The sequence below is a fragment of the Lagopus muta genome, chromosome 2, assembly GCF_023343835.1.
Source record: "Lagopus muta isolate bLagMut1 chromosome 2, bLagMut1 primary, whole genome shotgun sequence".
NCBI classification, from domain to species: domain Eukaryota; kingdom Metazoa; phylum Chordata; class Aves; order Galliformes; family Phasianidae; genus Lagopus; species Lagopus muta.
The window spans coordinates 23,792,555-23,814,019 of NC_064434.1; the positions used below are offsets into that span (position 1 = coordinate 23,792,555).

General features: G+C 40.3%; 1 protein-coding gene across 1 annotated transcript in view; it reads right to left on the reverse strand.

Annotated features, from left to right (window-relative positions):
• Window positions 1-19,426, reverse strand: part of COL21A1 (collagen type XXI alpha 1 chain) — a 103,591-nt gene extending 84,165 nt beyond the window's left edge. Inside the window, exon 1 of the mRNA XM_048936512.1 lies at window positions 19,340-19,426. The gene's annotated coding sequence lies outside the window, so the exon portion shown is untranslated. The remainder of the gene's footprint in view (window positions 1-19,339) is intronic.
• Between the last annotated feature and the right edge of the window lie 2,039 nt (window positions 19,427-21,465).

Sequence of the window (21,465 nt, forward strand, 5' to 3'; positions counted from 1 at the left end):
AAATATTTAATATTTATTTTTGATATTTCATTCCCCCATGGCAGAGCTACAACTTCAGCCTCTCATTAAAAATTGATAGCTTAACATCAGAAGAGCATTACTTGACTACTGATAAATCTTTAAAATCTTCAATCCAAAAGGCATTTCAGAGATAAGCAAGAAAAAAGAACGAATACTGAGCAAGTCATTTAAATGAAAAGACTGCGCAAAACAATTGCAATTTCCACTATTGGTAGTATGCGGTGTACAAAATAAATTCATACAAGTTAACACAACATGGTAAGTTTACACTCCATATTTATAGCTTTAACACACCCTGTAGCATAAAGTATTATGAAGATTAAGTAAAGAAGTGGAGAGGATTAAAGAAATGAATCATATTTAGGCAGATTTTCAAAATTCTGTATCTGTACTTCTCAAGTTGTACACTACAAGGTAACAGGTTATCCAACCTATTTCAAAGATGTTATTAAAGACAAATGCAATTGATAGATATTTTAATCCAAGCAAGAAAAATATTTCTGAAAGCAGAAAGAAAAAAAAAACCTCTTAAATGAATTGGGCTACTTATTATTCATGAGACTCAATGAAGCACAGCAAACCCACAGACTCCTCCAATCTACAGCAGAGAAAGTTTGTATTCATGCTCCAACATCTGAAATCACAGAAATGTATCTTCTTTTTTTGGCATTTTGCACTATGCTGGACTTACTCCCACTCCTCAGTGAGGCTGTGCCAGATTACAGAAATTAGTTATTATGGGTTAAATTAAAAAAGCCTTGCTACAGCTTTTGAGTTGCTGAATTGGCGCACGATTGGCTGCAGAATACAGGGATGGGCAACTTATGTAAGCAACTACCATTGGCAGCTCAGCATCCTGGCTGCAAGCAATGAGTCTGAGGTCTCCCTAGAAACCATGATTTCATAAGGACTGTGAAAGCCCATACTGTTATTTCTCTCTTTATCGAGCAACTTGAGATTCCACAGAATTTTCCTTCCTTCAACAGATCCAAGGAAAACAAAACAGCCAATCAATGGGATAAAATCTGACACGCAAATTGTACAGTTGAAACTCAACTATGTTCTGATAATAAGACTCAGTCAAACTTACTCCTACTGGATATCCAAAAGGTCTAATTTTAAGTGTGCATATGTATATATATTAAAAAAAAAAAAAAAAAGCAGACAATTTAATCCAACTGACAACTTAATCCTGAAGCAACAGTCTACGAGACCATTCTGTCTGCACTAAGGAATGCAGAGCTTAAATGGGCCAATAGTAAGTGTTGATAAAGGAAAGAAAACAGCCATTGGAGCAGAGTGCAGTTACTGGTAATTGGAAATCGTTTAGATGTTGATAGAAAGCCGTCTAATGGTAACACAAAAACTGAACCTATCCAAGTAAACTTTTAAAGCAACGTAAAGACTATATTAGGCGTACACACAGTTGACACGGGATACACAGGAACTTATATCCATTGCTGCTTCAATTCTCAAAGTGTGCATAAAAGAACACTGGCAGAGAATTCAGAAACACTACCATCGCTACCAAATTCAACTAGGTCCTTGATATGCCAGATGAATGCTTCTGCTGATAGCTCTTCACCTCTTCCTCTTCCCATGCATTTATTTTTGTTCTCTACATTTTAAAAAGGGAAGGTAGGGCTGGCTTAATACACGTGATTTGCAATGTCATGACTGCAACATTTTGAGTGAAATCAAAAAAGAAGTAGTGGGAAATACACAACAGGTGATTTAAAATGTTTGCTATATGAAGAAAAGACTATCTGTGAGCACTGTCTGCCTCTTTCAACATAGAATATCAGAATCAAGAGTTGTATTTTCTGTCTCCATTCCCTTCTCTCCTTTGTTCCTTCTATTTGTCAGTCAAAGAGGACTCCAACAAGCACAACAGATTCCGCCTATTACAGTTTCTCATTATCTTTTTCCAAAAATAATGGCTAATACCATTCCCAGTGACACGTGATGTATTGTCAATAGCCGTAAGGGTAAAAATGACAACGAAGAATCCCACTTCAGCTGAAGGTTTCAACATTTTATTTGAAATCTTAGCCATTTCCATTTCTTTAATTATCTTCCCTCTCTTCCCTCATTTCTGTAAGCATTCAGTTGGAGATAAAACAGATTACTGTGTTGTTGTTTTTTAATTAACAGTAGTCTATAGCCATGGGAAAAACCAGTTAAAGCTTCTGCTACACCTCCAGAAGCTATTTCTATTGTTTTATGCTATGCAGTTGTAACAGGATCAAAAGTACAGCAGTGACAGCAGAGTAGCAAGGTCCTAAGCTGCAGTAAGAGAGGTTTTGCTCAAATACAACAGCTATAGACACAGAAATAAAGGGAAGAAGCTGCTTACCTTCAGAAGGCCTCAGATAGACAGGAATCTCCAGCAAAGTACCCTTACCTCCACTGCCAACCCTTAAATGAGGTCTGGGAAGAGGTGGATCCTGGCTCCACCCCTTCTGGTCACTCAGCAGCACTGCATGCACCTGAGCTCCCCTGGGTTGGGCATGCCTTCCCGCCAGGTGCTCAATCACTGCTTCAAGCCATGACTCAGCAGTTGTGCTACAACAGTGAAAGCCACTGTTAACACCTTTGTCTTTTGGGGTCTTTTCATTCCACTGAACTTAGTACAGCCAGCTTTTGACTACATAAAGGAAAGTATCTTGGAAATATTTGATTGTGTCATAAAATTTTGCCAATATATTATATTATTATTTTATATATACACTCACTGACAGCAAACCAAGAAGAATCATATAAGCTGAACAAACAGAAAAGAATTCAAGGCTTTCTAGTTCTGTTATTTAAAATACAGTGGTTGAGGGTGTTGCTTTTTCTTTTTTTTTTTTTCCCTATAGCCCTTTTCTTATTCAAAAGTAGGCTGTGATTGCTGCAGGAATAGAAATAGTAGCGATTCTAGAGGAACTGAGGTCTTGAACTATCAAAAAACTTAAAATAGCTCCAGTTCTCTTCAGCGGAGCTAAATCAAACTCTCAACGTTTAAGACAGTTTTCTGAGGGAAGAAAATAAATTTAGCACATTCATGCTCAAAGAGCAAAATATCTTTACTACATAAATATTTATTCTTTCAAATTTCCTAAATTTGGTACTTTAATAAACTCTTGAAGGTCCAGATATGCAACAACCCAAGGCAAACATTAAAACCATGCAAGATTTATCTGCTCAGCTGCTATCACCTGCAAAAAGACTAAGGACAATCCAGTAAATATTCAAGCTCACTTTCTTTAAAATGTGATTATTTTTACAGCCTGTTATGAGAAGCTAATTATTTAGATTACATTTATAAAGTATAAAATTCCTCCCCAGTCCGTAACATAGATCCTTCCTTCAGTTCACAAGGCAAGTAAGGACACAGAAGTCCTGCACAGTTGAATAAACAGTGAATGGGCAATGCACACAAACGTTTAGCAAAGGTGCAGACTGGGAGATGGACACCACCATCCAGCTTTATTTAACCAGTGTCTCTGGATAAACCCCATCCCAGGAAATTCTTGTGTATCACCCTTTGCTTTCAGCTTTGTTTCACTTATGTAAATAGCATTAAGAAAAAAAAAATATATTCAAAACAAGGTATGAAATTTTCACCGTATTTGTTGTAAATCATTTTCGGACATAGCAAATGCACTATTTTTTCCCCAGTCCCCCAAGGGGGTGCCTGAACAAGAAGCTGTTCTAAGTTATACATGAAAGCATACACATTTGGAAGAGAAATGCTATTTTAACAACCATATAGTTAGGTGAAAGTCATCATCTTTGCCAAAGTGATTGTGTGACCTTTTGGAAAGAGAAAGAATCACCCAGGATATTTTTATTATCAGGTTTGACCCCCATAGGCATAAAGCCACAGAATATTTACAAGAAATGCATCTACTATAAAAAAACATTTTTTAGAAAAATATCTATTCTTGTTTTAATGACCCTCCTTCTTCCACTCCCCTTAATCTTTTCTACTGTTGAATTACCCTCACTTTTAAGACACTGCACCATATTTCTGATGCTTTCAGAAATTGCACTGTATTTCAAAGCTGAATTTGCCAGAATCCCCAGCCACCAGTTCTGTTTATGACTTTCTTACCAAAACTACAAGGTCTCCCCTGCTTCACTTTATCTACACATACACTCAATCCAAGCCACCATCCAGTCCTGCCCTTCATATACTTCACCTTCATAAGTTTCTCCACACTGCAATACTTGTTTTTCAAATCCCTTCTCATTTTTGTGACTTTCCTCTGAACTTTGTTTTTACCATCATATTTTTGAGGCACTGACATAGAACAGGGCACATACTTGCTATTGTAAAATCTCAGAATCATTCAATTTCTATTCAAAAGACTTATACTTCACGCATGCAAACATACTGGTTTATTTTGCCCCAGCACTGTAGCAACAGCACATATTGAGGCAATTATCTTCTGAATAGTGAGAGAAAAAAGTAATATCTGAAGTAACCTACAAAGAATAAATCTCTGACAAAGAACGATTACTCAGGATGATCTCAAAAGCATTGCTGCTCATGGGTATCCCTTAGCTGTCTGCTACTCAACCTGTTTCTAATTATTTAAGAATGCCCTTTGCTGAAGAAATTGAGGCAGTGTAGGATGAAAGCAGAGAGTGAAATGCAGGATGGCTTCAAGTTATGAAGAGGAAACTGGTAGGAAGCTAAGTTATCTGGGAAGACTCAAGTTGACTGCAGGAACAGGGAAGCTGCATGTAGCCCTGGAAATATTGTTCTGAGGTTGTGGGAAGCTAAATCATAGAAGAACAGACTCCTTACGGTTGGAAAGGGCTTCTGAAGGCCATCTAGTCCAACTCCCCTGCAATGAACAGAGACATCACAGCTAGATCAAGTTGTCAGGGCCTTACCCAGCCTTGCCTTGACAGTCTCCAGGGATGGGACATCAACCACATCACTAGGCAACCTATAAATGGGAGGCAGGAATAAAAGTGAGGTCTCTTCTTCTCTCTTCAACCGCCACTCTAAATGCAGGTAAAGCTGAGGGGACGTCTTAGTGCAGTCTGCAAGAGAAGGCATAGAGGAGATGGAAGAAGTCTCTCCCTACAGTCACACTGGAAAGTCAAGTGGAAATGGGTACATGCTGGAAAATACAAAATGCCAATTGGAAGGGACTAGTAGAGGCACCGAAATCTCCAGCCTCAGGGTTACTCAAACTTGGTCTGTACAAGGCCCAAACCAGACTGCACTAAGTGCGTCTGCTTTGAACATGGCTAGACTACAGAATCGCAGGAGGCCCCTTCCAACTTCCACATTTCTGTGTCTCTGAATCACTTTCCAGGAACCCTCCTTCTCATTCACAAATGCAGCTTACAGGGCACTTGCTCTTTAGGTGCAGAGCCCCCCCATTCATCAGGTATAATGCTCTTCTCCAGGTCATTTACCTTCCTGAGATATTTGGCTTTAGGACAAGTGAAGGTAAGAGGACAGTACGATGAAGAGCAAACAGGAGAAGATGGAACAGGGTGAGTAAAGCAGGCCCAGTCAGCCCTGCCATCCTGCTGCCCAGGACAGAACAGAGCTCCAGTAGCAGCATGCCACCCCTCATATTTGACTTCTATTGGCACCAAGAACTACAGAGAGAAGAGTAACCAAGAAAGAAAGTTGAGCTATTTAGAGAACACCCTATACTACAACACCTACCCTGTACCTCCCAACTTCCAAAATGGCTTTTTACTGCTTACAATTTTTTAACAAGTAGTGGTGTGGCTTTCCCCCTTTCATGAGTATTTCCATCTCTTCCCTTCTGATATTGAAAGGTCAGTGCTTGTATTTACATGTTAAAAATGTTCCTTACTTATCTTTATGCTGGATTTTTCTCATGTAGTACTTCCTACTTGTATACATAGTTCCATATCTGCATCGTAACTGCTTAGTTACTTCATTGCTCTTTTATAATACATCCCTTGTGGATGCAAGGGAGCAAACCCCCACTACTAAGCTAGGAGCATCACAAATACTACCCCTCTTTATGAAAAAGCCTCTGCACCCTGTAATACTGCTATAACCTTTCATTTTTAATATCTTTGCTTCCCTTTCTCTCCCACTCCAGACAATCTATGCTACTGGCCACTTGCTTAATCTTCAGACATTCACTGGTCAGGATTTAATATTACGAGAGAAATACATTTCCAAACCCCCAGGAAACTGAAAGAAGACCTAACCTCAAGTCAGAGTCTATTTTTACAACAGCAACAACATTCAGATTCACACAAGTTTCTTACACACTCGGAAATTCTCCGAAACTTTGGTGTTCAAAATTGCAGAAAATTCTTCCTCGGCTGCCACAGACAACTCCCTACAAGCTGGCACTGCAGGATGGAGAGGGGGTGGAAGGCAGCATCCTGTTCAGTCTTTCCAGGCTACAGCACATGGGAAGAAGGCAAATTCTTTCCTCCCACTCTACAACTATGAAGCAATACTCAACATATGGGTTGGAGAGTCATCTCGGACCCAGGGATGAAATTTGCTACTACATTCAGCAGCGATCCCAAAGAGTAGTGAGCATTTGTCATCCGCAGAGGTTTCAGCAAGGGACTTTTCTTCTCTTTTAAGCAATAATTATATGAAGCATGCTTCCTCAGACTACTCTGAAAGATTATACATTTCACAGTATTATAGCCCATATTGTAACTAGCTGAAGACTTTCCTATTCTGCCCCTTTCATACCATTCTATTCACCACTTTTCTGTTCAAAAGACCAGAACAGTTCTGCCTGCTGTTCCTCTTTGCCATTAAGCAAAACTTAGAATTTGTTAACAATAAGGTTGTACTTCAGACAGGTTCTCTCTACGAAAATCATGGGAACAAACTCTTATTTCCACCCAGAGCTCTCAACAGCACTTCTAAGTAACACAGAGCAGAACAGATTGTAGCAAGGAAAAAAGAAATTTAATGGATTACCCTAGAATTATATCTCTTGGCTCTTCAGGATAATTTTCACCTCTTTATTTCATATTACAAAGAATGAACCCATTTGTACTAACAGGATAAATAAGCAAAATAAGTACTACTGGAAAAGCATAGTGCTCTGACTTTTTTTCCAGTCTCAGAAATTCGTCTTGATCCCAGCACCCATCTTCAAACGATGTTGTGCTCACAGCACACTGCTGTTCTCACACTAAACCAGGCAAACAAGATGATGCTTAAAAGTATAAAATATAGAATCAATTAATAGTTTTGGTTAGGAAGGGCTTTCAAAGATCACCTATTTCCAACCCCTGCAATGGGCAGGACACCTCCCACTAGATCAGGCTGCCCAAAACCCCATCCAGTGCCTCACCACTATCACAGTGAAGAATTTATTCCTTATATCTAAACTAAATCCACCTTTTCTCAGTTTGTCCTGTCACTACAAACCTTGATGAGGTATTTCTCTCCAGCTTTCTTGTAGGCCCCTTGCAGGTAATGGAAGGCTGTGATAATATCTCCCTGGTGCCTTCTCTTCTCCAGGCTGAACAATCCCAAGAAATGCTTCAGACTTCTGATTATCTTTGTGGCTCTCCCCTGGACACACTCCAACACTCCATTTTTTAATTTCTTTTTTTTTTTTAATACTGGGTTCCCCAGACCTGGACGCAGGGTTTTTTAAGGATGGAGAAGATATGGAGAATCATCTCCCTCACTTGTTGGCCATGCTTCTTTTAATGATACATTTTTATACACACAGTGATGTGCACTGATGTGCAACTTCAATAATCTCTCCTAAGAAGAAAGGAAGAGAGAAGAAAACAGACTGCAGGTTCGATACTACATCTGCTTTTCTACCTAGCTTAAGCAAAGAATTCTGATGCCTTCACAGACAAACCATTCCACATTAGAAGCTATTACAGTACAGTTAAAAAGCCATCTTATAAGTTTTTAAATTTAGATTTTAGCTAACTTTAATGATTTAAATCAAGCAGTTTGTGAGAGACTGAATTTCCTATCACTGGATAAGTCTTTATACACAGAATGATTAAAATATCAACCTATTCTTCCCACAACACTGCACTCAGCAGTGCAAATAGCATGCCTCATTCTTCATAGAATCACCAAGGTTAGAACAGACCTCTGAGATCACCCAGTCCAGTCATCCACCTACCACCAATACTCCAGCTTTAGACATGCTTTTAAAAACATTCCACTGCAGATGACTTTTTACAAATCAGTCACACATTACAAAACATACAAAACACTTGTAGCATATTTTCTGCAGAGTCCATGCCACCAAAGCAAGTTCCAACAGAAAGAGTAAAAAACAACATGGCCCATTTGCTAGGACCCACAACAAGTTGCTTCCAAAAGCATCTCAGTGCTTTTGGAAAGGCCTGAACAAATTACAGGTCATGTTCTCTTGTACTATCAAGTGTATCATTTCAGAGAGAACCCACAAGTTAAGAAAGCAGGTGTTTCATTTTTAAGGATTCTAATATATGGGTTTCCAAAAAAAAGTGAAAGGAACACAATGTTATTATGCATGCCAGAAATTTGACATTTCTAAAGATGCCAGATGTATTTTCAGACATATTCCTGAGGTTTGTTTTTTTTTTCAAGTTTGGAAGGACTTGCTATTTTTTGTTAAATGTCAGACTGGTGCATGTAAAAAAAGGAAAAGAAAAAAAAAAAACCATAAAATGCTGAATGTATATTATATGGAGAATGCTAATATATTTTGTGTTCTCACTGCTCTGCAAGAACACAAACTCTCACAGTCCTTCCGAGCAAACAACTTCTGCAGGTTGATTCTGGCTCTTAAAACTGAGGATTATAACAGCTGGACAAAAGCACTGAGCGTGTAGTCTCAGCAATTACATCGTGGAGACTTGTGGAGATAAATTAATCTGTCAAATGTCGGTTCCGATTTGTATTTCCTGCAATAAGCAGAAAATCATGGTTTGAATGCATTACTAGCAAGTAGTTACAAGAGGAGGTGCTGCTAGTGCCTTTCATGGTACAAAACAAAGCTTCCAGATTCAGAGTTCAATGCTGCTTTGACGTCATCCAATGCTAACAAAAAAATTACTTGTTTTGTATTGCTCTCCAAGCATGTTGGTATTAGAAAATCTATTATTATTATTACCTATCTATTATCTTTTAAATTGTTGGATTCATGAACTGTTACAACTATAGTAATCGAGCAGCATCACCAAGCATTAAACAAATACAAAGTAGAATAAAGAAGCAAAAAGAAAAAGTTCTATACCCATCTTATCCAAGAGATAGCAATAAATAATTTGTTACACAAACAGAGATCAAAATACATCCAGGGAAAGAATTTCTAAACATACTCTATGGTATATGAAATTCAATTCATAGACAAAGTTTGAGTGGTCTTAACATGAATTAAAAAGACCATTTAAAATATATTAAAACTATTTCTACAGTACAGTGCTCTAATATTCTCACGATATTAGGAGGTTACTATTAATAGGCATTCAAACACCCTGCAGAACACAACCTCCTAATCGTGAAAGGCAGTGTGAAATCAGGCACAGCCTTCGCCTGTCCAGCCATGCCACAGAGCATCACTGACTGTGTACGAGAGAAACACTTATACAGTTCTGTAAAGAACTATATAGAACAGGAAAATCATAAAGAAGCTACTAAGTGTGCTACTATTACTACTGTTTGAAGCAGTATGAGCAATGCATCCATGTGTTTTACTTTTGCAAGCTTGTTCCTAATACAGCAGCCTCCACCCTATGTTTGCCATTACCCTTAATGGGATAAATCACACTTAGTCTAGCTTTCATCTCTGTCTAGTAAGAAGCATTATCTCTACCATACATAGACACAATTTATTTTGGCCCAGTGTAAACAGCAAATGCTTACTGAGTGACACGGCTTGCTTTAAGAGGCCTAACACCTAAAATTAATCAGACTTCTCTGGTGTGGGTGCGTTTTGGTTATGCACCCGAGGGCCACTTTGGAAACTGAAAACACTGAACCCTATGCTTACAGCTCTCTGCAGTGCTGGTAAAGAAAAGGTCTTGAAACACACAATACCACACATAATTACACTAACCCTCACCATTCTCCTCTTCCATGTCACCTCTGATCAGAAGCTCACCATTTAAACATTTACCAGTAACAAGATAAACTGTTTCAGATTGAGGAAGGGAACTAAACTCAGGTCTTCTCTATCTTGACTAATACTCTAACCACATGGCATTAAAAAAAAAACCAAAAACCTTACTATCCCTGGATATTGTTCCAAAAACATAAAAGCATGTCCTAAAAATTCCTGCTAGATCAAGATCCACAGGTGAGACGGAAGAATTTCTGCCTTGTAAATCTTTCTAGGAATCAGACGTCTGATATGTACCTACCATGCTATGCACTCTAGCACAGTCTAGGCATGCCTACCATCAGACACGTAGGTGTGCAGGAATTTTTACTGACATAACTAAAGTGATTATGCTTATGCTTAACTCTGCAGTTGAGTAGAAGCAAGAATCTCTCTGGCATTTAAATGGTGGGCTTCAGTTGTAGTTACACATCTAAGTCCTTAGGTCTTCAGGAAATTATACAATCAAGACTTAGTTCTATACCTGAGGGCAACATATTTACAGTAAACCATAACATACCAGTGATGCAGAATGCAAATGTTCTGCAGTAAATTCTGTACATCAAAACAGAAGCTAAATTTAACTTGGGTTAAATATCATACATCATTAGGATTGCCCTAACCCACCTGGCCATGTTGAACTGCCTGAGCTTGTGGGCCTACACAGGCCCACAACCATGGCCTGTCAGGGTCCTTCTAGATAGCACCCTTCCTTCCAGTGTGTCAGCTGCTCCACACAGCCTGGTGTCACCTAGGCAAAAATAACCATAAAACAGGATTTTTGAAATTCTGATTTTTGAGCAAGATTTCTTTGTATCCAGATGCCTTTGAGAAAACTTTTTCAAAAGACATCCTATAAATACTTCTGGAGGAATAGAAGACATATGTTACTACAGTTCTATCTAACAATCCTATCAAATGGAGCAGGGAACAAATCCAGAAGTATACGAGGTCATGTCTAAAGGAGAAGAGAGAATTGCATCTCTGCAAAGTACCCAAACTTCCATAAGTTTTGGGAATGGACAGCTCCCACAGCAGCCTTATTGAAGCCTTCCTGCTACTACCAGGTAGCGTAAAAGGATGAACTACTCATTGACAACAGAGATTATTTAGCATAAATTACCCAGGCACATGCAAAAAATGAAATTCTCCTTGGCTAGAAATACCACTTTTGAGAGTAGATCTCTTATTTAAATCCAGCTCCGAAAATAGCAAAAGAGATCAAATAAATGGAATTCCTTTACTCTTTAGGAAATCAAAATTAAGCTTTTTTTCTTGGTACTGCTTGGCTTCCTCAAAGACAACTATGTGCTTCTGAAAATTAGGTACAGCTGTCCTCTCTTTTGAGCTTCTTAATGAAATCCTCTGCATCCTAGCTTCCCTCTCCTTTTTGGCAAAAGTTGCCAATGTTCATTTCAGCTGAGTCAGAAGCACACCATAGCCATGTGGGCCTCTCTGCCCAGCAAATGGACTTAATCACAGGGGCATACAATTACATTCCTTTCTCTTCATTGCAAATTCATCAGGGAATAACAAACATAAAACTCTATTGTCTAGGACCTTAAAAAAAATAATAATAATCCATGTCCTATTCAGCAAATCCGCCTCTCCCACCCCCTCATTCTTCCTCACAGAAGCAAAAAAAAATCCCTTATTATTTTATCTTCCATTACATTTCAGAAGTGCATTTTTTGAGTTTAATTATCTGCCAGCATTTCAATGCATCTTATCATCAGAGATTTCTCCATGATTTGTGCAATTCTACCAGGAAGATCCTCAATTTTACTTTTCAGGGATATGAAGAATCTTCTTCAACTCTCCAACTGCCATTACTTCCCCATTCTTCTTTTTCTGTCAACTTCCAGCCAGAGTTCTTCAAAATGCCCTTTTGTTTATTTTATTGGTTTGCTTAGAGATGCCACTTAATCCCAGCTTTCTCTGCATGTGACAGAGTTTCTGAAGTACAAAAAGGACTCTTTTTTTAGAAGGTGAAAGTTTTTACTTCCTTTCAGTAAGAAACATATAACACCGTTTAATTTTTGTATTTCCACCTAAAGTTTCCTTTGTTTTAATTTGCTATGAAATGAGGGACCCTTTATTTAGCTCCAGCTTTCTTGGCTGTACTTTTCCACAGACTTCTATCTCATAAGATAAACATTGTGGTGTATCTCAAAATTTCCCTCAATTTTGCCTGCACTGGTCTCCTCTCTCCAAATGGAAGCCTTTAAAACAAAATTTGGTAATTTTGCAGAAACTGTTCCACTTGGTAAGGAGTTCTGTTTTCCAAAAATACTGACATTCACTTTGGTTCTGTTTATATCCTATCAAAAGTGATCTGTTTTATCTTGTAATCACATGCTATCAAGGCTAAGATTTTAAGAACTGGAGACTCCCGTGTCCATCTCCCATAAACAAATAATGCTCCAATTAAATGGAAGAGCAGTAAGACAACTTTCCCCTGGGTTTTTTACTTGGACACAAATTCTAATCTCAGAGAGCAACTTCCCACAGAGTGATTTTTTTGCTTTGAAAAACTTTCTGCAGCTGAGAAAGGAATGAGTCCATGACCCTAACAATGCAGCAGTGGTCCACACTCATTTCTTCCAACTTCAAGTCGTATTTTGCAGAAAATCACCCACCCTTTAAATTATTGCACAGATGTGCCTTCTTCCTCTTCACCACACTGACACTGTAGCTACACTTACAGTGTTTATTTTCTCCTCTCTTGCCTTTTTTTTTTTTTTTTTTTTAAAGCTGGGAATCTGATTCTGTCTACTTGCAACGAGGAGAGAGGAAATGGAAGAAAACCAGGGTCAGATCCCAAGTGCAAGAGGTAGGAACATGCTGAACTGGTCAAAAAAAGCTGCAATTAAAGGATGAGCTGTTCATTTTAACAAGTGTAGATTGCTGCCTAGTAGAGTCTATCTATGCCAGAGCTCCAAAGAGAGCCACCTATGTGGTTAAAAGACTAATAAAACAGAAATTATTACACTTGCAGACACTAAACGCAATATGTAATTTTCTATAATATGAACATTGTAAGTCAAAGATAACAGGAAAAGACTTAATGAACCACGATGTATATCTTCCTTCTAATGTACAGGTAACACTCATAGCTCGAAAGGCTCATCATGGCATTGCACTGTCCACCCCTCACAGTTCCCCAGCTAGCTTGGTAAAAGTTCACAGTTTAGTGTCCTTTAGTGAAACAAGGGTTAGGCCACAAGATTTTACACCGAGCTCAATGATCTGGTATTTTAATATATCCTACTACTTTTACTTATACGTAACATTATCTTAACCTCTCCACATAAGATACCCCAGGCTGCTGTGGACTTAGGGAACTAATATCATTAAGCAGTAAGAACTGCAGTAACTGTGATGAACATAGGCACAAGCTATTCTTGGTAACAGAGAGATGGCAAGTCTCTGTCAAAGGCTGAACCTACAGGTACTGCTACTATTACAGCAACTGCAGCATTCTTCTCTTAGATGTCTTTAAATTACCTTAAGTGGGCTCAACAAATACAAAATAAAAATGCTGCAACTGTTTTGACTAAAAATAAAACTTTTGGAAATCATTAACTCCACTTAATGAAGAAAGTACAGTCTGTTATAAAATAATGTGGAAAATACAAGCTGGCATGCTTTAAAAATTATTGGCTTACTCTTACACTGGAGCTCGGGTGTTGTTTTTTTGTGGGTTTTTTTTGTTTTGTTTTGTTTTTTTCCAATTTTCTGTTGATGTAGGATATAAATGAGCTCAGACAAGTTAAAACATGCTCCATCATCACCATGGGTCCAAAGATTTACACAAGAGAAAGGGGGAAAGAATAAAGACAACGTGAATAACGCAACTCACTACTGTAAATTTGATCAATTGGACTAAACATTGAAAAGGCTGAGGTTTGGTTATTTTACATACTTTCTAAAATATATAAAAATGTTCTGAGGTAACCCAATTTCAGTGTTAATGTACACCCCAACCACAGTAGTTGGAACACTATACCAGCAACTCAGTGTCTCCCTTTCAAAGACAGCTTGCGTAAATATACATTTCTAGTGTGTTCACAGATTAAATCTTCTTTAAAATCCTGTAAGTTTTGTTACAGCAGCAAACATGCAGTATGTTGCAAGTGTTTCAACCATCAGTGATCCATGCTTAGACAGACATTCAGAGCCATCTTAGAAAATCATAACTCCTTAATGAAAACATACAAAAACCCAACAGTCACTATTTTGTTCAGAGTCTTTCATAGCTTTGGACAAACCTGCACATGCATTAGCAAGTAGTCCACTACAGTTGGCACATTTTATCTATTCCATGCAGACCTACAAAAGCAATAAGTACCCAGAACAAGAGACAGTGCAGGAGAAAACAATGAGACAGGCTGGTCTGGATGAAAAACGTGAGCAAACAAGAGATTCTACTCGCAAAAAAACTCCCCCAAACCCTCCTAAAAATCCTCTGAGCCTCCTCACACCTGTTACCATGCCAGTTCCCAGAAGACTCTTCCTCCCCAGGCCCACATCCAAAGCCACATGGCTCTTCCAGCTGCCTTTCAACCCCCCCTGCTCCAAATAGTGTCAGGCTTTCCCAGCCTCTACGTCTCTTCCCCCTACAATCTCCAGAACACATTCATCTTGCCCCACCATTATTTATTTCTGTTGATGCTGCTGAGAAATGTGCAACTTCTCTTTGTTATTAGTACAGTGCCTCGTGCCTCAAGCCAGAGCTTCAGACCAAGCTACTGGAAGTAATCATGGGAGGGAGAAAGCCTTGAAATATAAAAGTCTAAATTATGAACAGGCCTTAAAATACTAATATACAAGGAGGAAATTTAGATTTCCTATGTGCTAATGCAACATTCTTTAAAGGCTTACTTTGAACTGACAGAAAACTAAAGAAGAAATGGAAATCTCTCACTGGCATGAAAGATGGCTTAATTTTTCATCTCACCAAGTGCGAACAAACTTCCCTGCCATTTTTGCGTGTTCTTTGCTAGAAGGAATGCATCTCATTTCAGGGCCTATATGTTTCACTCAGAGCAGCTATTAACTTCTCACTATTTAAACCCCATTTTATTACAGCATAAAGCACACTGATAAAAAGACCAATTACTCAATCCAACATTGAAACAACATAAATCACATAAAATTCCAAAAGGTTGACATGTATTTACTTTGTACTTCTATTTTCATTCACAATATTATTCAGTGTGATCAACACTGCTCATCTCCCTGGTTTCTATCTGCTGTTAATCACTACTAGCATGCCTGACATCTCCCCTGGAAAGCTAAATCAATCAGCACTGCCATAAAACAATGTCTGTGCAGATTATGGGCAATACAGAATTAAGTTTCTTTTATAAATTTCACAGTACCCCAGTACCATGGAAACTAGAGAGAAGAAAAAAGCTCTTTAAGTCATTTTGTCTACGTCAGCACTGGTTTTCTCCTGCTGCTTTTTTTCATGGTCATTCCATTTTTAAATGAAGCAACATAGAGTAGGGCTCAGCCTATTTTCCCACTTATGGGCAGGGAAGAAACGTCAAGGCTTGATTTGTTTATTTTAATTTAACAAAGCAGTATGTATGGTGACAGTGTATCAACCTCTGTAATTTTCTGTTTGTCCTTAAATTTCACTGGTGAAAGGCAGAGTTGGCCACTAAAAGGCTACAATAGGTTACTCAAGGAGATGCACTGGGTCCTCCCCAGAAGGGGATAGACAGGGAACATCACATTCCACAAGCCACCAAGCCAGGGCATTGCTGAACCACAGCTTAATATTGCATAAAACATTTATAGGGGTTTTTGTTTAACAGGCAAAGATAAGTGCTCAAGCTTTCTCCTTGCAGTTATCACACTAGGACATATTGTAACATTGCCTCCCAGTCCCAAAAGTCCCCATCTTTGGATACAGTGCTAATGGATAGATATCATACATTTCCAACACAAAAATTGGATCAGCAAAGCTTTAAAATTTTTTCACTGACCTCATGGCACTCACAAACTTAACACCTAGGGCCCCATGCCAGTCATGGGGCTCACAGCCCATGCCCCAAGCAAGGCACACCAGGGCTGGTCTCCAACTCCTCACAGCACTGCCCTGCTGGGCCCAGCTGCAGGCCCATGGCTTGGCCTCAATGTAGTGCACAGCGGGTAGGGCTGGGGCTGTCCCCATTTGCCGTACTCCTGGTGGGGCAGTGGGATGGGCCCTGATGCCCCCCTGTGAGCCCCCTCTCTGCTCCTGGCCCTGATGTGTGCTTTGAGACGATTCAGAGGAAATCAGAGAGTGCATTTTGTAAGCTGTATTTTTACCTCCTTGAGCACCCTGATCCAACTCTACCCAGTGCCAAAGGCTGCTCCCTCAGCACAGATACAATGGAAAGCAAACAGAACAGCAAAACAGGAAACAGCAGCAAACCCTTCACAAATAATGGGTCTTCAATGGGATTACCAGATTCAGCTCTGGTTATGCCAGCTCATAGAAGATAAAAAAGCAGAAACAAAGACATCTTGATAATACAGATGACTAAGAGCATAAAAAAAGATCTGTTTTATAAAGAGACACTGAAAAAATTAGATCTGTTTTATTCAGTATGTCTTTAAAGCAGTCAGAGCAAAACAACAGGACACAAAGTAACGAAAAACTTTGAAAGAAAAGGTAGGTCTTATGCACACCCCTTCTCTTATAAAATGGAGATATTAAAAAATCTGGTTTTCCTTTTTCATTTCAGAGGCCAACATGGGAAGCAAATAACTTAGCAGAATTTTAGCAGTAACTAAAATGTAAGCGGGTAATAACACAAAGATTATCATCATGAAAGCATAAAACTTAGCAAAAGGGGGGAAAAAAAGTAACATAATGGAGGTAAGGGAAGAAAAACACCAAGAGAAGGTACATTTCAGCTAGCTGTTTCTGTAATTAGTTGGGCTGATAACTGGACTGGGCAAAAAAATCCAGGACAAACTACACTTTCCAGCTACGTGTGCAAACTGAATTATAATGCAAGTAATTTCCAAGATTATGATCATAGCCTAGAATGAGGCAAAACAGACCAAAGTGCAGTTTTACCTTATAGACTTGCCAGAAACATATTTGTGTTACCAACGACCTGAAAGGAGCAATGTGATACAATTTATAGAATTGTATTCTGGAATTGAACTCAAATTTCCTAACATTCACCAATAAGCCAATCTACCATTGTGATGGTGCCAGACCAAGACGTTCTTTAACAATCATCCACCGTGGGTCTTAGACCTCAGCTGTAAGTGCGGTTTGAGTAGAAGGAAAAAGGATCATAAAATCTAGTGTAATAATTAGGCATATAGGTAAAATACAGTAAGTGGATTATTGAGCAGTTTGCTTGCAAAGCTGCCACTTAGAACTGCCACCAGGAGCGCCAGTTCACAGGCTGACCTGGCAGCCTCACACAACCTAGACTGCTGTAAGGGATCTGACGAGATGTTTCATACTATCATAGAGTCATTAAGGTTCAAATGACCCCTAAGATCATCTAGTCCAACCGTTAACCCATGACTGTGATCCCTCCAGACCATGTCCTTCAGTGCCACATCTACACCCTTCTTGAAAACCACCAGAGACAGTGACTCTACCACCTCCCTGGACAGCCTGTTCCAGTGCCTTTCCTAACATCCAACCCTTGAAATGGTCACTCTTGCTTTCAGTACTTTTGATAAATACACTGTTAGATAGGTTAGATGTGATCTTAAAATCTCCGGTGAAGGAAGTTCCATACCCTAACTGGACAATCCAATGCTCAATTACCTGTGCAATTAGAGAGGACTTCCCCTGCCATTTAACCTAATCTCTCTTGCTATAGTTCAGCATGCTGGTTCTTGTTGCACCTCCAGTTGATGTTAAGAACAGTTTACTTCTCTCCACTCTCCAGCAACCAATTACATATCTGAAGATTGTTATCATGTCTTTCATCACTCTTTGTTTCCCTGCACCACAAAAATGCAGTTCTTTCACTTCTTTCTCACAGGTTACGTTTTCTAGATCTTGGATCACCTTTATTACTCTTCTCCTGGCTAACTGGCTGCTGGAACCACGGTGTCCAGAATCACATACAGTACTGATACCAGACACAGGCACTGAAGTTGTACGTACCACAAGGTGACATTATACACCTGGAACAATCCACTTAAGCATCCCAGAACAACATTTGTCTTTATTTTTCTTTAAATACAAACAAATATACAGCTCTGATCAGCAGAACTGACTGAGTTGAACCTCCACTTTGCCAGTCTACTTCAACTTCTACTTGGACATCATGTTTTGCACATATCTGCAATATGCTGTATCCCAACAGACTCTTCACAGTTGAAAGCTACATTTCTTAATGAAAACACAATTTTCAAGGCACTTCAAATAAACAGAATGTACTCATTCTTTAGTTCACTACTATGTATTATAAATCTGAAACGCTCCCTCAGGTGCCTGAGAGCTGGAAGCCTTTCCAAATCAACTGAGGACTGGTTTCCTAGCCTGTGAAATCCTGGAACCAGAGAGCAGATCCTTCCAGCACAGTGAGTACCAGTACATCTCAGCATTAGGCAATGGAACGACTGCCATCCCAAGTGGCCTCCCAAGCAGACTTTCCCTTCCAGGTACAGAAAAGGGTATAACTGCAGTTACTGCAATCTCTTCTATTCTGCTCTTTGCTGTAACGTCTGAATTCCCATGCCACAAACTAGCTTAAGCACAGATACATAATGCCAAGCATTCATTTCACTCGCGTGTCTGAGAAATGTGGATTTCTATATCACACAGAAGGATATAACATACATTCATCGCATGCCAACAAAACAAGCATTTCAAGTCAGCAATCTACCCGCCGCACTGCAACTGTATTGCAGAAAGTAGAAAACCAACAAAAGAACCAACATATCTGTGATACACTGGGCTCACAGCTCCCTGTTAAAAAGAAGGCACAAACATCATTATCTCGGACACACGGCTTTCCGGCTCCCACCGTCCCCATCCCCGGGCTGCGGAGCCGCCCCAAGGCTGCACCTGCCGCCCGGACGGCGCTGCCCAGCTCCCGTCCCCGCGCCGTCCCTCCCGTCACCCCCAGACTCCAGCACGACCGCTTGCTCGGAGAGCCCCGCGGGTGCAGCGCGTCCGGTCTTGCCTCTCCCTCCCGAAAGGACCCGCCCCGCTGACCCGCAGCCCCGCGCGCCCCCGGCCGGCCGCGCTCCCCCACCTGCGGCGGGTCCGCTCGCTGCAACGCCGCTCTGCCCCGCACCGGTTCGGCGGCAACACGGGCCCCGCGCCGCCGGCCCGCCCGCCCCTCCCGCAGCACCGCCTCTCGCCCGCCCCCCGCAGCTGCGGCCGCGCGGCTGGGGATGGTGCGTGGGACTCGCGGGGCGTTCGGGGGCACGGCGCCAGGTAACGCCGCGATGGCGTCGTTCGTTGCAGATACTTGACCTGAGAAGTTGGCTGCACGGCCACGCAGCTCACCGCTCCTGTTGCACACGTGCTTTCAGGCTTTCTGCGGGGAAGCAGTCTCACAGATCTCGAGGGATCACTACGCTGCCGGTTTCTCACAGCCTGTGGTACGCTACCCGTAACAGAGCTCAGATGAGAAACTTTCTGCTCTTTCAAGACTGTTGGTGCATGTTACTTACACACCTTCCCCCTTGCCGCTTGGATCACTCACAGAGTCGCAGAATGGCAGAGCGTGGCAGGCGCCACAGGGCCATCTAATCCAACCGTACCTCAGTATCTCGAAGCAGGATGTCCAGCACCGTGTCCAGGTGGCTTCTGAACATCTCCAAGGAGAGGATTCCACAGCCACTGGGCATCCTGTGCCAGTGCACCATCATTACAGAAGGCCTTCCTGCTGTTCAGACACAACCTCCTGTGTTCCATTTCATGCTCATCCCCACCAGGTGTTTCAGGCCCATGCCTGTATGTGTATGTTCATATAGTTCAGCCAGGAGACAAATCTTTGTTCAAATGTAACCTCGGGTGTTCTCTCACACGTAGCTTCTGATGAGTGCCGAACAGCAGCAGATTTTTTGTGAATTAGTGAGACACTGAGCGTCCATGTTATATACTCATACATAGAGACAGGTTCAGGCAAACATCTCTACATTTGATAGAGCTATCACCTTCCTGTTAAGTGCAAACAGAAATGAAATGTGTGTGTGTATATTTTTATATATATACGTGTATCAACACTGCTGATGTTTGTCTATCCAAACACAACAAAGAAGCAAAAGATAGTTTTTGTTCTAAACCTTATCCCAGGAAAACACTATTTAGACACATGTGAAAGGCATTTCTTTGACAGCAGTTCCTTGCTTCACATTCTCACTGAGAATTCAGAAAACTGATTGGCTCACCAATAAAGCAATGTACATAGGTCTTTCCAAAAGCAACGCCTCCTGTTTATGCCTGTGGAAACTTCAACAAAGAGCACAATAACACTATTTGAGAGAGCAAATTCTCAGCTACTAAACACTATTTCTCAGCATAGTCAACGCCATTAGGTATGCATTTTCAGCAGCAATGAACAAAGCCTGCATGCTACACTCATAAAAATCTGCACCAATGGAGGAGAGCCACTGTTGCAGTTGCCACTGCTGAAACGCACCACCTGCTGCCTCACTGTGCTCACAGCCACTGTTTGGTCTTCATAAATGTTCAGCATGCATAAGTGAATGTCAATGGGTGCCACTTTTTCAACATGGAGGAATTCCGTTCCACACCTTTGTGGACAAGGCAGACAATACAGATTGCTTCTTTGCTGCCAGCTGTCGCACGCCAACAAAATGTAGCAGAATATTGGCAAAAAAGGTTCAACCTCTTCTGCCAGACCGCCAACATCCGCTTCTCATGTTATGGGTTAATGTAATAAAATGAGAGGAATGACTTTCCTTGTGTCTCAATTTGTGAAGACGTGGTTTGATTGCTGTCTCTGAACTTATTTGTACATATGTATATACATATATATATACTCACATAATGAAACACATGGATTTTGTGTATATATTTTTTCTTACTTTGAATAAGAGCCTTTGGAAGACAGATTTTAAAAGGTTTCTGCATGTGAACTGTTATGGAGTAGACAATATCTATTTTAATTTTAAAAAAAGTTCAGAAAGGAAAGAAAACCAACAAGTATTCCATGGATAGAGGACATAATAGCAAACATCAGCTCTCAGAGGATTTAAATCTAGCTGAATCAATATTTTTTCAATATGTAGCACCTCTGGGCCATTGCTCATAGGAAGAGAACATTTCTGGTAACATGAGGAACATTTTTCACTGGCTCTCAATGCCAGTATATCACGAGCCCTTAGACAACAGTCATCTGCAAATTTT